General features: G+C 37.6%; 1 protein-coding gene and 1 long non-coding RNA gene across 5 annotated transcripts in view; one reads left to right on the top strand and one right to left on the bottom strand.

The window, feature by feature from the left end:
- SCML4 (Scm polycomb group protein like 4) overlaps positions 1–16,989 on the top strand; it is a 176,477-nt gene that overhangs the window by 124,780 nt on the left and 34,708 nt on the right. The gene's annotated exons all lie outside the window — the stretch shown is intronic.
- Positions 1–16,989, bottom strand: part of LOC141487764 (uncharacterized) — a 29,821-nt gene that overhangs the window by 12,300 nt on the left and 532 nt on the right. The window contains exons 2-3 of the long non-coding RNA XR_012468510.1: positions 4,478–4,617; positions 1,133–1,218 (exon numbers count right to left, since the gene is read on the bottom strand). This is a non-coding gene — a long non-coding RNA (uncharacterized LOC141487764). The remainder of the gene's footprint in view (positions 1–1,132; positions 1,219–4,477; positions 4,618–16,989) is intronic.

The following is a 16,989-nucleotide window of genomic DNA, read 5'->3' as shown; positions in this document are numbered from 1 at the left end:
GTATATCATCTGCTCAGGGCTGATGGAACCAGATTGATTAGTGATAAGGACACAATCCTAGAGAGCTAGGCTGAACATTTCTATAGTGTTCTTAACAGATTATCATCAATCAATGCAGAAGCCATTAACTGTTTAAGTTGAAGTCAATCCATCCCTAGCTAAAATTCCAACTGAAGAAGAGGTTTGGAATGCCATTGGGTTCCTTTCATGTGGCAAAACACCTGGTGCTGATTCTATTCCAGCAGAAATTTATAAGATGGGGAATCCATAGCTTATCCAAAAGCTGACTAAAATTTTCCAGGTTATATGACATAAAGAGGTTATCTCCAAGGAGTTCAAGGATGCCTCCATTGCCCATTACTATAAAATTAAAGGGATTAGATTGCTCTGTGACAATCAGAGGGTTGTTTCTCTCTCAATCATTGCTTGCTAAAATTCTCCTCAGTAGGCTGATCCTTCACCTGGAAGATGATCACCTCCCTGAGAGCCAATGTAACTTGAGGAACAGTTTATAGGTTTTTGCTTCCTTTAACTCCAGAAAAATGCTAAGAGCAGAAAAGAGATCTGAATATAAATCCTTTGATACCATCATGAGGGCTTATGGAAAATTATGTCCAAATTTGATTGCCCAGAGAAGTTATTCAATATTGTATATCAATTTTATGATGGCATGCTTGTCCAGGTTCTGAATAGTGGATGATCCCTTTGTGATGTCCCAGTAACCAATGGAGTAAAACAAGGATGTGTCCTTGTTCCCATGTTGTTTAATATGATGTTTTCCTACCATGTTATCAAATGCCTTTTCTAAGAATGAACATGACCTCAAGGTCAGTTATCGCACTGATGGTAAATTCTTCAACTTGAAAAGGCTATATAGTAAGTCACGACCAGAGTGGAGAAACTGTTGGTGCATGATTTTCTCTTTGCAGATAACTGTGCACTCAATGCAGCCTCTGAAGCTGAGAAGCAGCAAAATATGGATCAATTCTCTGCTGCTTGTGCTAATTTTGGTCTAATAATTAGCACTAAGAAAACAGAGATGCTCCATCAGCCAGCACCATACCATCCATATGTGGAACCATTGATTACAACAAATGGAGAAGTTTTGAGTACTGTAGACATCTTCACTTACTTTGTTAGTGTCCTCTCCCAGGAAGTTCACATTAACAATGAGGTTGACACACAAATTGCCAGAGCTAGCTCAGGATTTGGGAAGCTCTGAAAGAAAGTATGGGAGAGAAGAGGTATTAGACTGATGACCAAACTGAAGGTCTACAGAGCCATTGTGCTGACCTCATTGCTATCTACCACACCAGGAAACTGAATCTCTTCCATTTAAATTGTTTTAGGGTGATTCTGAAGATCACCTGGCAGGAGAAGATACCAGACCCTGGGGTCCTTTCTTGAGCTAAATTGCCCAGCATTCAAGGGTTACTATAGAGAGCGCAGCTTCAATGGACTGGCCACATTGTTTGAATGCCAAATATAAACTTGCTAAAAAAGACCATTTCATAGAGAACTCACTTAGAACAAGTGCTCACAAGGGAGTCAGAAGAGATGTTACAGGTATACCCTGAAGGTGTCTCTTAAGAACTTTGGAATTGCTTGTGCAGAATGGGAGACACTGGAACAGGACCCGCTAGCATGACGTGCCCTCATCAGAGAGGGTGCCACACTCTGAGGAAGGTAGAATTGAAGCAATTCAAGGAAATATGAAATACATAAGTTTAGAGCATCCACCCCCAGGTGTTCATATGGACTATTAGTGCCCTACCTGTGGTAAAGCATTCTGAACTCATATTGGTCTGATTAGATACAGTTGGATGCACGGTAACTTGTCTCTAACATAATGATGTCATTTTGGTCTTCTTCAATAACAAAGAACAAGAACCATCCCACCAACCAGTGTATGTATAGCTTATAACATTACAGAAGCTTTATAAAAGGAAAAGGATAATGAATCCCATAGATTCCACAGTGTAAATCCTCACAGTTCCAAAGAGAATTTGTCTGACTGAGGCACCCCATGATTCTTGGCTTCACCTAAGGTTTGGATAGACTATTCTCCACCAAGAGTGTTTTGCTTTTTCTTAGCTTTTCCCAGAGGGTGACTTCACATATTGCTCTCTGCTGCTCTCTGCTGGTAATCCCTTGCCATCACTTAGCAGCTACCTGTATAAGTTGTTTTGTTTGTTTTGGTTTGTTTTTTGTTTTTTTGGCCAGGGACCTGGGTGGTGGTTGGGGGGGAATCAACTTTAGAATTCTTCAATGTACTGCATAAAATTTCTTAATCATAGATCTTGAGCTAAAGGGTAGTTCAGAGATTATCTAACTCAAATTTTTTTATTTTTAGAGAGGAGGAAACTATATCCCAGACTAAGTTATTTGCCCAAGGTCACTCAGAAAACAATAAATAGTAATAATAATAATAGTGATTATTATTATGATGATGATGATGATGATGATTACTACTATTATTATTTCATAGCACTTTAAAATTCATAAAAACTTAATATAATGGGTAGGTGTTTACAGATGAAAGTTTTGTTTCTTGGCCAAGTCAAGCTACTAACTGTCTAAAACTTCATTTGAACTTGTCTTCCTGATTCCATTGCAACATAGGATTTGTTCCAGAGCAATCACTCTTTTCACCCTTCTATAATGTCCCCTGACAAAGTCAAGGGAGGATGTCTACAGTGTCCTCTTATTAGTCGGGAGCTATAGCTCTTTTTCTGAGGCTTCTGAGCCTTTGAAATCTTGTGTCCACCAACCCAACAATCACACAGAGGTTTTTCCTGGGTCAGCCTCTGGGTTCATTTTATATTTTCAGAAGGGTTCTTACCCCAATTTTCAAGTTCAGTAGGGTGATTGAAGCTTGGTTTCCCTTTCACCTCTGGCACCAGAAATGGATGTTCTCTACTCAAGGGAAAACTCCCCATTTGTGTTGGAGTCTACAAAATACCTATTTTTATCTCCTGATTTCATCTGTACAAGCATACGAGTGTAATTTCAAATCACTGAATGCTGTTAGCATTCTTGGATAATTAGTTGAATGCTACATACTCAGAGAGCCATTCCCTGAAGCTTTCTTCTCAAAAAAAAAAAAGAAGCCAGCTTCTTTTCTGTTTTCTTGGATTCATAGATTTAGAACTGAGAGACCTTAGGTGAGTACATCACCTTTATTTTACAGATGAAGTAGCTATGATCCAGGAGATAACAATCCCAAGTTCCTCTGATGCCAGACCTGAACCCTGCTCCATTGTGCCATACTGCCTCATCTTTCAACTCTTTTTTGGTTCCCATTTCCTCATCTTAAGAGGAAGATGATGTAATGAATAAACTACTGAATGAGACCTGAAATTCTGAAGATCTGGACTTGGATTCTATTTCCATCATTTACTAGTTCATAAATTTTGCTTTTTTTTTTCCTCCATAAAGTAGGGATAATAATACTTTTTTTCGGGTGGTTATGAGGCTCAAATGAGATACTATATATAAAGGATTTTATAGATTTTAAAGAACAATTTCAAATATGAATTATTAACTATAAACTTATGGAATTGGATTAAGTGATTTCTAAGTATTTCAGTTTTAGATATATCATCTTATGATTTTTGTTTCTGAGTTATGGCTTCCCCTTAGAAGGACCACTTCTACAGTGTTCTGGAGTCAGTACCAATGAGCTAGAGAGCTGATTGCTAAATTATCAGTATCAACCAGATAGTGAGCTATTTGTTAAATTTTCCATTGAAGTATTTACCCTTTTGAAATCAACAAAGCTACAAAATTGAGCTTGGCTTATTGGTTTGTTGATTGTCTAAGCTTGTGTTAATAATGCAGAATAAACTTAAAACTTTGTTATATGTATATAATTTTTTTCAGACAAATGACCATTAGACATATATCACCATATTCCTGATTCCCATTCTCTGTGTCTATTTCCCAATCTATGGAAAAATTTCAGAGTATACCCTTATAAAGACCTTCCCCTCACTGATGTTCTAAGATCCAGAAGTTCAGTGGTTATATTTTTATCCCTGGAATACTAAATATATCTATTTTGGAATATTATAATTATGGTGTCTTCCCAAAGTTCCAGGCACATTCAATCTGTTAAACAGACTTAACATTCACACCTACAAGTCTTGACAAGAAGAATAAAAGTATATGGAATTTATATTCCTGCTGTTCTTGATATTTGATTATAGGATCAAAAACTTAGAGATGAGAAGGAATTTAGGTCAACTAGTCTAAACCATTCATTTCACAAATTAAAAAAAAAAACCTTAATTCCATAAAAGTGAAGTGGTTTTCTCCAATGACATGTCTCCGATGTCATCTCCAATATAGGAAGCAAAAGAGACAAAATTTGAATCCAGGTTCTGTGACTCCAAATTCTGTGCTCTTTCCACTACACCATGGTGACTCAGATTGACTTAATTTAGATTTTCAGTTTGTGATTAATGCAGCCACTTACCCCTTTGAAATCCTAGGCAATGTAGGGGAGGGGAGGGATGAAGTATTGGCCTTGTGGGTGGTATTCTTTCTCCTCCCTGGCAGCTTGTGACTGATTCCAGAGATCTCCAACTTCTGGCATGTTCTCACCCCTCCTGCTCCCTAGGGATGAAGAACAAGTTGCTTGGCTCTGTTTCCAGGTACCATCTGTGGCTGTCTTGCCTGTTTGGGGTTTGTATAAACTCAAACAGCCTGTCACACACACCTCATGGGGTTGGAGATTAGGAAAGGTAGAGGAGCTGTTAACTTTGGATCTGTTTATATCTTGGCTTTTCTCATGGTGGAAGTTTAAAGATGACTGAAATGAGAATGGGAGGTGGTGGCATGGTGGGAAGGACTTTATTAGAAAATAGGGAAATATACCTAATTATGAACTTGATCCTTAATGTACATAGAGGAATGTGTGTATGTGGGACCCTTGATGAGATCACAGGGAATTTTTACTGATGTTCCCATCTGTTTGTGTGTGTGTATGTGTGTGTGTGTGTGTGTGTATGTGTGTGTGTCAGAATTACCCAATGCTGGATCTGGCTGCATAGGACCAGATGAAAGTGTTTCTCTGGAAAGAATCAAGGAAGGAATAACAACTAAGTTAAGGAAGTAGGAAGATCTCGAGAAATATTAAAATAGATGATTGACTAGGGACCAAAGCAAGCAGAGGGAGACCTTTGTTCAACATCATCTAATGGGGAAAAAGTCACTGAACAAGACTGTTTTTCTTGATTCCACTTAATTAGGAATGTCTCCTTGGGCAGGTCAATTTGTTTTGCCTCTGTTGTCCAGTTTGCCCAGGACCAAACAGCTAAGTAAAGTCTGTGGTCAAATTTGAACACGGTCCTCCTGACTTCAGAGCTAGTGCTCTATCTATTGCTTCACCTAGCTGTCCCTTGATTCCCCATTCTGGAAGGAATAGAAAACATATTTCACACAGACTCTTCTTAGTGGACTATTCTGATTTTTTAAGAAAGCCAGTATATGAAAATCTGTTCTTGCCAACAGATAAATTAGGGGATGATTGTTCATTGTACATAAGTTTTTTGTTTTGCCTTATAAAAGAATTTTGTTTCTTTAAATAGAAAAATCCACTAATGTTCACTGTAGTTAAAAAGAACACCCACCATATATATATATATATATATGTATATATATGTATATGTATACATATATACATATAAGATAGATAGATAGATAGATAGATAGATAAATAGATAGATAGATAGATGATTACCTGGGCAGAAAGAGAAAAGCTATCTAGTTGGTGATTTCCATCTGAGATTTTCTCCAACTGATTTCATGGGTGTATGTATATCTATGACAATCTTGTTTATTCCTTCTGGTTGTTTGTCTGATATCTCCTCAATTGGAATGTTAACTCCTTGAGGGCAGGAACTATTTTTGCTTTTCTTTATATCTCCAATACTTAGCACAGTGTCTGGGACAAAGGGCAATTATCCCCTCCACAATGCAACTTTCTCCATGACATGGCTGATCTATAACAAGTAAGCATAAGAAATTAAATGGGAACTTTTGGGGAGTTTTTCCTGAAGCCTGCAGATGACACAGAAAAAAAGTTTAGAAACTCATAAATACATAAAAATATAGTATTGTCTAATATTAACAAACTTTGTCTATTGATACCATAATAATTAAGACTTCTTCTCTGGTATAAAGAGGACAACAAATTTATACAATTTCTCCAAATCACCAGGTGCTAATCCCAGCAATTTGATTCCTTTGAATCAAATCTGTAAGTTAGGGAACTCCACTCAATTCCTTTTGGGAAAAGAATGAAAGGGGGGCAACCCAAGGATGTCCCTTTTTTTCTTTTTGCCAGTTTCAACCAAAATTTCAAAGTGAGTGGGGAAAAATTGTGATGGCTTCAGTCATGGGACTTGGGTTTTTGTTGAACCAAATCAGCTTCCCAAGGAGTCTAATTTCTTCTGAGAATTAGTCTAGGAGTCCTTTACCTTTGGCCTTGGGGCTAACAACTGAGGGTAGTGGATCGAGAGAGGAGAGAATCTAGTAAATCTTCGTGACAGAGGTGACAGCTTCTTGGGCATATGAATTTGCTTAATTAGTCAATTCAAAAGGCAGTATAAGCATTCAGAATACAGAAAAAGGGCAAAACCAGTACCTATCCTGTTAGGAAATTGCAATCTGAGTGGAGAAAGTGGGAGGAAGAGAGACAACATTCCAACAAGATATATAAAAGATAGAAGCAGAAAAATTGCAGAGTGAAGGTATTAACTAGGTAGCATCCTTCCCTCAGCCCTGAATTGGGGGAAGAGCTACAAAGAACCATCCCATAGAAGAAAAGTTCATCCCATCACTTTAGAAATAGAATATACTACTCCTACCTGAAACCCCCCTCCCCCAGCCAAATAACCTTTTCACCAGAATCTTATAATTAGGACTTAAGCAAGAGCATGAAGCATTCAGGCTGGAGGAAGTTCAGATGTCAGACAGATTAAAATTGTATGTTGCTTTCTGGTCTACCTATTATATGAGAAAATATGACAGCACTTAAATAGCCACAGAAAGGGGTCAGTGGGTTAAGTCCAACACTGAATGATTTGAGCTAAGGAGACAGGCTTAAAAAGAAAATCTATACTGGTCTGAGAAAAAGTTAATGGGAAATGTAATTGAAGCAAATAAAATGATATAACACTATAGGTAATGCAACCTGAAGTGCCCTTTGACCTAGGGAAGGATGTAACAAAAGGGCATGAAGGGACACCAAGGGGGAAAAAAGCCACTCATGCCAGAAAACATGATGGGTTTTTATCACAGGGAGAGCAAGGGGCATGAATATAGAAGTACCTAGAGTCAGAAGAATCCAGAGAACTCTATTGACTAGGAGACAAGAAATATACTGGGTTTGTACAATCTTCAGACATTTACTTAAAGGTCCAAACCAGAAGGGTCTCGTCTCTGTCTCCCTGAGTTCTGTGATTGTGCTAAACCCTGGAAGGACTGTGTGCCTCAGCCGACTGGGAGGGAACCTAGAGGGTTTATTGTCCAAGGTAAGTGATGCAGTCTCAGGGTTTAGAGGGGAGCGGAGGGTGGCCTTCTTGGGGAATGTGGACAGAATATGAAGCCAAAGGCTTCTAATGGGTGATACATAGATGTATCCCTGGCATCATGGAAATCCCCTAGCTGGGAGTCCTTGCATGGGATTCAGTGAAAAATCATAGAGCCTGTTTGGGGAGATCTTGTAAGAGAAGGACCTGTGTTGAACAATAGATAATAGATAAAGCTAACTGTGCCACAGTTATTTACAGTTGTATGTCCTGAATATATATTATTATGATGTATTATTTAGAGATTGATAGATGATAAGAGAGTTTTGTAGTTAGATAATTTTCCCCTTGTTTAAGCTGAGGGGTTAGGGTTCTATAGTGTTAGCAAACAGCTCAACCAGCTGAGCTGTGAACAAACACTTCAATTGGACATTGATCAGTTAGCTGGGGGCTTATTGCCAGCTGAAATGTGCCCATTAAGTCCAGTCATGCAAAGCAATCTTGTGAAAAGACAGAAAATCATTTTCCCGAGGAAAACTCAGTGACTCTTAAACAAAGGGATGGGGGAACTATTGAGGGAGAAGGTAACAGGCAGAAAACCTTTATTCAAATACCTCCTCCTTCCATATTGCTCAATATGGAACTAATGAAATATATGTGTATGTACTGTGTGTGTGTGTGTGTGTGAGAGAGAGAGAGAGAGAGAGAGAGAGAGAGAGAGAGAGAGAGAGAGAGAGAAAGAGAGAGACAGACTATAGTTCATGGTTCTGAGATTGTTCCCTCAGAATATAGTGATTTCGCCAGCAACTTCATGCAGAGTTTTAGGAATAACATTAAATGCATTGGTGTTTTAGCATCTGGATTAGTGTTGCATCTACTTTTCCTATATTTCTTTTTTAAATGTTGCTGATATTTTTATGTTTTTTGAGACAACCATTTCTATGCATCTCCTTCTTCCCTATTACACTTCCATTCCCCCTCATTACACTCCTCAACCCCATCATAACAAAGAATCAAACCAAATGAACCAGAATAGCAATTGTGTTAGTTTGCTTCTCTCAGATCTAGCATTCTTAGTCATCTTACCTCTGGATTCAATATTAGTCACTGCATTCATTTTTTTAAAATTTATATCATTGTGTGTATTTTCACTCCTGGTTCTCCTTGGTTTAATGTGCATCAGTTCATATAATCTAAGGGATCCTAAATTTAGAACTGGAAAGGACTCAAAAGAGGTCTTCTAGTTCAACACCTTAATTTTACAGATGAGGAAACTAAGGCCCACAGAGAAGTGACTTTAGCAAACAGTAGTAAATAGAAGATGTGGAATTCAACTTATGTCTCATCATTCCAAACTCAGTGTTTTTTACATAGTTTTACCAGGTTTCCCCGAATTCCCCCTATTTGACATATATAGTACAATGGCATTTCCACTGCATTTGTGGCTATAATTTTGGTCTACCATTCCCCCAGTTGAAATATATTTATTTCCAATTTTAGGCTACCATTTAAAAAAAAAACACTGCTATGATGATTTCCTCAGCAATAGTTTTCCTTTGAGGTTTCATTTTACCCTGTCCCCCAACTTAATGGACATCTTTAATTTCATGAAAACAAAACAAAGACAATGACTTGCAGGCAGCACACACACTGTGACTAACCAACTGAAGGGAATAATGGTTCTGATTGAAATGGAGCCAGTCTCTTGACTCCCATGCATCTTCTGTTTGTTGAATGCTTTATGGATTTCTTTTTTTATTTAGCCCCATCTTTCTCCATCTGCTTCTTTCTTTTGAGCCCCCTATTTCCTCAGATACCCTATTTCTGATTCTTTTCTCGTGAGGATAATGGCCAGAAAACATTAATTGAAAGGGGATTCCTAGATGAGAAGGCTGTCTGTACTGTTCTCAAGAACTATAAGAAAGGGTTTTTGTGGTGGTTGTGGCTACAACTGCATTAAGAGAGGATAATGTCCATCTTATCTGAAGCTTGAATATTATGCTTATATAACATGCAACCTTATATAAAGTTTGGGCTCCTGAACACAATATAACCCTTGAGTTTGATTAGGTGCACCCAATTCTAAAGTGCATTCTTCCCTCTCCATATGAAGGGTTTAACAAGATAACTTCTCAGAGGGGGGAACTCCCCTCTCCCCCAAAACATGACCTGTCCTTGTGTATCTAGGAACTATCCAGGTGGAACAGGATGTCTTATTAAAGTAGTGAACTCACCATCACTGGATATCTTCAAGCAGAGATTGGCAGACTCCTTCTGGAGGAGAAGTTGCAGAAGGGAATCATGCTTCAAGAAATGGTTTGATTAGATGGTCTCAGGTTCTGTGATTTCAAGGTTAGTGATGATTTAAAGAACTCTGTGCTTACAAGGCTTGTCAGAGGTTGATCCTGGAAGCCCCAACAGTCACACTCAATTGTGACTATTTGGGTTTTTGTTTTTTTCCTATTCCGTATTCTGATGCATATACCAAAAAGCAGATTGTTCTTAGAAAAGAGGCACTGAGGGGCGGCTAGGTGGCGCAGTGGATAAAGCACCGGCCCTGGAGTCAGGAGTACCTGGGTTCAAATCCAGTCTCAGACACTTAATAATTACCTAGCTGTGTGGCCTTGGGCAAGCCACTTAACCCCATTTGCCTTGCAAAAACCTAAAAAAAATTAAAAAATAAAAGAGGCACTGATTCACCAGCAGAAGCTGTACTTACTGATGAAGTCAGATATCTAGAGAGACAGACAGACAGAGACCGAGACAGAAACAGAGAGACAGAGACAGAGAGAGCACACAGTCAAACATATGCACACCCCTTTGGTTCAGTTGACTTGACCTGGATTTCCTGGAATTCTCCTCAATAATCAAGTGATTTAAATAAGGGAGGCTTGATTGGCTTCCTTTTGGTTTAATGGGAGTAGTTAGGGTGGCAAGATAACTGAGCTCAATTGGGATCTTTTTGTAAGCACTGGAGAGAAAATGATACTGAAAGTTCAAGCCTGTCAAGAAGACATGTGTGGTTGCTGGGTAACTGAATGGGCACATGACTCTCTGCTAGGGCACCTCCACAACCCAATCACCCACCTGCTGCCCCTGCCTTATTTCTCTGTGATATACCTATCCCCATCATTCTTTACCAATCTAAAAATTCAATTTTCTTTTTTAATTGTCTTAACCATTTGTTAAGAAAAAGTCTATGAGAAGGTGGATAAATGCAAACATCTCCAAATCAGAAGTCAGAAAGAGCTGGGTTCAAATCCTACCTCTAACCTATTCCAAGTTTGTATCATTTGCCTTCTCAATGGGTGGGAGAAGGGCTAGAGTGTGGGAGAAAATTTGAAATGTTAAATATTAAAGTTAATAGAAATATATGTATGTGGATGTATATGGTTGTCTCTCTGTCTGTATAATCTTTCATAACCCTGGTCCCTTCCTACCATTGCAATCTTTTCTACTTTCTCTACAATTCACCTTTTTCCCTATTCCTCCCATCTCCCAGCTTCTTGCCTTTTTTCCCTGTTGTCTGCCATATCTGAAATGCTCTTCCTTCTCACCTCTGCCTCCTAGTTTCTTTCAAGGCTCATCTTAAAAGGGTCATCTTTTCTGGTACCTTCTCTCTCTGATTCCTTCTTTCTACTCTGAATATATATTTTATGTTCATAGTTGTTTGCATGCTCTTTGACCTCTATTAGAATGTGAATTTTTGAGGACAGGGCATTTCTTTGTATCCTCAGTGTCTTGCATTCAGTAAGTCCTTGATAAATATTTGTTAAATGACTGGCTATGAGTAAGAGAGATAAGAGTTAAATAAAAAAGAGACTGATAGATGTAGTAGACCAGATCAGGAGACCTGAGATGTAGTCCTGCCTGCCATTAATTATCTGTTTACTTTGGACAAGTCACAGCTTTTTGAGTTTAATTTGTAAAATGAGGTTGCTGAACTAGCTCCTCTCCCTATCACTTCTTTTTCTTCTTAACATACCATAGGTCTGTAACTTTAAGAACTTTTCAGCCAGAGGAATTTATTGAACATGAGAATGAGTTAATGGTAGAAACTATAGCATTTTATTCCTTGGAAGTTTTCTATATAACAAAGACACTTCTCTGCAAGGATTTCCTTGAATAACATCCTGGGTGAAGGAGGTGGGGAGTGGGGAAAGAAATATGGATGCAGATTAATGACTCCTAGTATGTTTTTGTTTTATTTTAAAAATTATTTTATCTTTAATTTATGGAATAAAACAAGTATTTATATAATATAATAAAAAGATGATTGCACATAAAATTTATATACAACTCTCTATTCCTTTTAAATATATTATAAAGTTATTATGTAAATATCTTTTTTTCTTTTCTTTCCTAGTACATTTTGACCTAGTCTACCATTAGTCAGTCTTAAACTGTCCCCCACATTTGCTATCAGTCATGATTTGTTTTTGTCAAGGATAAGCATTTTAGTCATGGAAAAACACAAGGTTTACATTTATAAGTGATAGAAGGGCTTGGATATTTCTCATCAGTTCAGAAAGCTGTCATGGTCCTCTGGAAGGATCATAGGATTTAAAGCTAGAAAGGACTTTGAGGTTATCTAGTCCATCCCCTTCATTTTACTCTGTAAAGAACAGTCATAAAAGCCAACTTTTCTTTTCTCTTCACTCCCATGGGGGAGTTCATGATAATGAATATTGCAAATGACATCAGGTTTTTATGATGTGTTGATTGGCTTTTCATAATTTTTCTTTTTTTCTTTTAAAAATTAGTTGCTCTATGGAAGAGGAGGGTAAGAGATATAGAGGCAAATATAGGCAATATACAATATATGAAATCTATTTTTTTGTAAATAATCAAGCTCAGAGGCAGCTAAGTGGTGCAGTGGATAGAGCACCAACCCTGGAATCAGGACGACTTGAGTTCAAATCCAGCCTATGTGATCCAGACACTTAATAATTACCTAGCTGTGTGACCTTGAGCAATTCACTTAACCCCATTGCCTTGCAAAAAACAACAAAAAACCAAACAACAACAAAAATAAAAACAAAGGCAAAAGCAATACAAAATAATGGAATCAAGCTCCTAGAAAACAGAAACTGTTTTTGCTTTCATATTTCGGTCTCCAGTGATTAGCACAGGACTTGGCACATGCAAATGCTTAATAAATACTTTTCATTCAGTCATTCATTCAGTCTCTCTGATCTCAGTTTCCTCATCTGTAACATTAATTGGCAATCTTTGTCCAGTTCTAAATATATAATCCTTTGACCTGCTGGGTTTCTGGTCCATTTTTTATTTTCTATTATTTCTCTTGGATTATAGACAGAAATTTTCTTTCTTTCTTTTTTTTTTTTTTGCAAGGCAATGGGGTTAAAGTGGCTTGCCCAAGGCCACATAGCTAGGTAATTATTAAGTGTCCGAGAGACTGGATTTGAACCCAGGTACTCCTGACTCCAGGACCAGTGCTTTATCCACTGCACCACCTAGCTGCCCCTAACAACATCTTAACAGATGGTAAAGCATGCAGGAGAATTCTGAAATAAATTGTGGACATGTCCTCCCAGCACTTAGAGCAGCTATTGCCTTGCTACCTTGCAGCCTCAGGACCCAAATCCATCTTCTCTGGGAAGTTCCTCTTAGACTCTTCCAGAGGATTTTTCTCTTCTGACTCTGGGGCAGAAATTCAGCAGAGAAGGAGGCAGAGTAGGTCCTCAAGAATCAAGACATGTGGTTTACAATTAGTTTAAGGAACACTCTGGTACCATTATGGGACAGGCAAACTGCTTTGCCTTAATAACAAAATATACCTACATACACATATTCATGCTTGCATACAGTGATACCAAAATGCTTGGTCAGGGTTCTGACATTTACTAGTCATGTAGCCTTGGATGAACTGTTTAAGAAATGTTAAGATATGAAATGAACTTAATCTTCCTGAGCCTAAGTTAGGAAGTCTATAAAATAGGAATAAAAATACTACTACCTCATCATTGTCATCATCAACAAAAATTTACTGTTTAGTATTTGTTGGGCACATATACTAAGTATAGGGAATACAAAGAAAGGGGGAAGACAACATACAAACAAGTATGATGGGAAGTAATATCAACTAGAACTGGGAAGAAAGATCTCTTGCAGAAAGTTAGATTTGAACCGAGTCTTGAAGCAAGTCAGGGAGGAAAGGAAGGAGAAAGGAGTCAGAGAATTCCAGGTTGGGAGACATCCAGTAAAAAATCATAGAGTTGGGAGACAGAATGTAGGAGGATCTCTGGATCACATAGTATGGAGGATAGGTTGGGGGAGGGCTGATTAAGGTCTGAGAAGACTAGAAAAGTGGGAAGGCATTAGGTTGTGAAGGGCTTTAAAAGTCAAACAGAGAATTTGTTGAACTTCAAGGTAATAGGAAATCTACTGGAGTTTAATAGTAAGAAAATGAAATGATCAGTCCAGAGGTGGGAAAGACAGGGAGACAAACCAGAAGGTTTATTTTGGTAGTTCACACATGAGTTGATGAGGAACTTTACCAGGGTAATGGCTGTATGAATAGAGAGAGAGGGGAAATGTTTAAGAGCTGCTGTGAAGGCAGAAATCCACAATTTTTAGTTTAGCTAGAAACTGCTAAACTATGTGACTTTACATTAGTAAGTATATTTTCACAAGCAGTAAACCCACCTGAATTCATTCTCTCTCCAAATAAAATGTCTAGGTGACATTTAAAGTATGTTTAGAAAAATAGACATCTACATTTAACATTCTTAAAAGAAGTAATTCAACAGATATGAGTGGCTGTGCTTTTTGTTCTTGTTAGATAAAAAGTGTTTTTCTTGAATGCATCCTAAGGTAGATAATGCTTCAACTTACACTTTCAGTCTTATAACAGAAGCAGATATACACTAGAAACATGAAAACCTTGTCCATGAGCCTAAATGTACTCTCACTATGGCATGATTTGGTTAATATGCTAAATGTATTGCAAAAGGAACAGATGACATACATTTGATGAAGCCACAATATTTAACAACAGAGTGAATATGTGGGATGAGTGCTAATGAGAAAGAGATGATGACACAGAGGTTGTGAGTTACTGGGAGGATAGTGTTGCCCTAGAAAAGTGATAGGGAAGTTCAGAAGAGAGGAGAGCTTGGGGGGGGAAGATAATGAGTTATATTTTATATATATTAAGTTTGAGATATTTATGGGACATCCAGCTTGTGGTTTTAAATAGGCAGTTGGAGATATGAGACTGGAAGTTCGGATAAGGTTAGGACTAGCTAAATTTTTCTGAGAATCTTCAGCATAGAGACAATTGAATCCCTGGATATTGATGAGATCATTAAGTGATAGTATAGAGAAGAGAAGAGAAAGAACCTTGGGGAACACCCATGGTTAGTGGACATGATTTAGAGAAAGAACCCACAAAGGAGAATGAGAATTTGGCAGAAAGGTGGGGGATGCAGAGAGCATCCAAGGAAGTGTTAACTATTATCAAAGGCTGAAAAGGGGTTCAAAAAATCTGTGGATTAAGAAAAGATCATCATCTTTGTCAATTAAGATTCATTAATAACCTTGGAAAGATCAGCTTTAGTTGGATAATGAAACTAGAAGTTGGATTACAGAGCTTAAAAAACAATAAGATTGGGGTGGCTAGGTGGTGCAGTGGATAAAGCACCGGCCCTGGAGTCAGGAGTACCTGGGTTCGGATCCGGTCTCAGACACTTAATATTTACCTAACTGTGTGGCCTTGGGCAAGCCACTTAACCCCATTGCCTTGCAAAACCCTAAAAAAAACCCCAATAAGATCAGAAGAAATAAAGGCACCATTTGTAAATGATTAACTCAAGAGGATATTGGGATCACAGAAAGGAAAATAGTCAATAGATAAAAACTGAAGAGTAATGAGAATGAGAACAATAAAGGGGGCAATATGCTGAATTAGATAGGATAGAATGGGGTCAAGGGTTCACATTAGAGGAATTTGCTTTGGCAAGAAGGATCACTTCTTCATGTGAGAAAGGGTGTAAAGGAGGAGATTCTAGGGAAAGGCATTTGAGTAATATGAGACGTAGAGGGAAGATTAGTGGTAGAAATCAATGAGTCGATTTTTATGTTAAACACTGTAAAATGTCAACAATTATGAGTAGACTATATATTATATTTACTATTTATTTATTATTGTCATTATTTCTATATTTAAGCTAGCCATATTCCCAACATTATAATGCCTCTCATTTATATACTGCTTTCCAGTTTGAAAAGTACTTTACTCACACATCTCATTTGAACCTCCCAATAATCCAATAATAATAATAGCACCTTGCAAGGTGGATGCTGCTATTATTTTCATGCTACAGATGAAGTTAATAGAGGTTAAGTGATTTGTAGGGGTCACATAAGAATCTTCCTGATTCTTTTTCTACTCCTCTATTCACTAATAGTGGATAATAATCCATTAATTTAATAATATCCACTAATATTGCCTAATCATTTCTCTTTTCTGAATGCCAAATATTTTCTGGTTTTCATTTATTCATGCATAATATTAAGAATTTATCAGTCACCCAGATAGGCAGCCTTTTACCTTTTACTCATGTTGAGGAAGGAGAGATTAGAGAGGAAGAAAGAAAAGAATGCTGGAAAGTTATTTTCTATAGTTCTTCATAGCATATTGCTGTACAATAATCCTATGAACTTTTTCAGAGGACTTGAGTGGTCATTAGACTTATGAGCTACTTGAGTGGTGGTGGTTTTAAAAAAAGATCTCTCTGTCTCTCTGTCTCTGCCTCTCTCTCTCTCTCTCTCTCTCTCTCTCTCTCTCTCTCCATATATATATATATATATATATACATCTGTCTCTTGTATCCCCATAGTACAATGTAGGTTCCTTGAGAGCAGGATGTTTCATTTTAATAATTATATATCCTGACTGACATTAATAAGATTGGATATTTATGCACATGATATTTCCTTCCCAACAGAATGCAAACTCCTTGAGGAAAGACACTTTCTTTCTTTGTTCTGTCTATGTATCCCTAGCCCCCTAAACATCTTCTCTGGCACATAGTAGGAACTTTATAATTTTTATAAATTTTGATTATGTAGTTATTTAATGAGCTTCCCAGATCCTTTCATTTCTTCTTGTAGCATCTCTACACAATCAACCAGCAAGCATTTATTAGGGACCTACTATACACTAGGAAATAGGAATGCAAAAAAAATATAAAATAGTTCCTGCCTTCAAGGAGTTTATATTCTATACAGAAAAACTCTAAAGGTAAAACTTCTCTCAGAGCCTTTTTGTTCACTTTTTTGTCAGCTCCCTCAGAGAGTGAATAAAAAAATATTTTAGTTAATTTTTTTTTTTTTTGGCTAACAAGATGGGGGAAATCTCTGTGGATTTCTTTTACCTGTATAACACCAACTCCCCAAATATCCAATAGGAATAGGGTCAGACCTGGAT

This window comes from Macrotis lagotis, chromosome 5, assembly GCF_037893015.1.
Source record: "Macrotis lagotis isolate mMagLag1 chromosome 5, bilby.v1.9.chrom.fasta, whole genome shotgun sequence".
Taxonomy (NCBI): Eukaryota; Metazoa; Chordata; class Mammalia; order Peramelemorphia; family Peramelidae; genus Macrotis; species Macrotis lagotis.
Note: the sequence above shows the minus strand (reverse complement) of the source record. Positions and strands in the feature narration are given on the sequence as shown.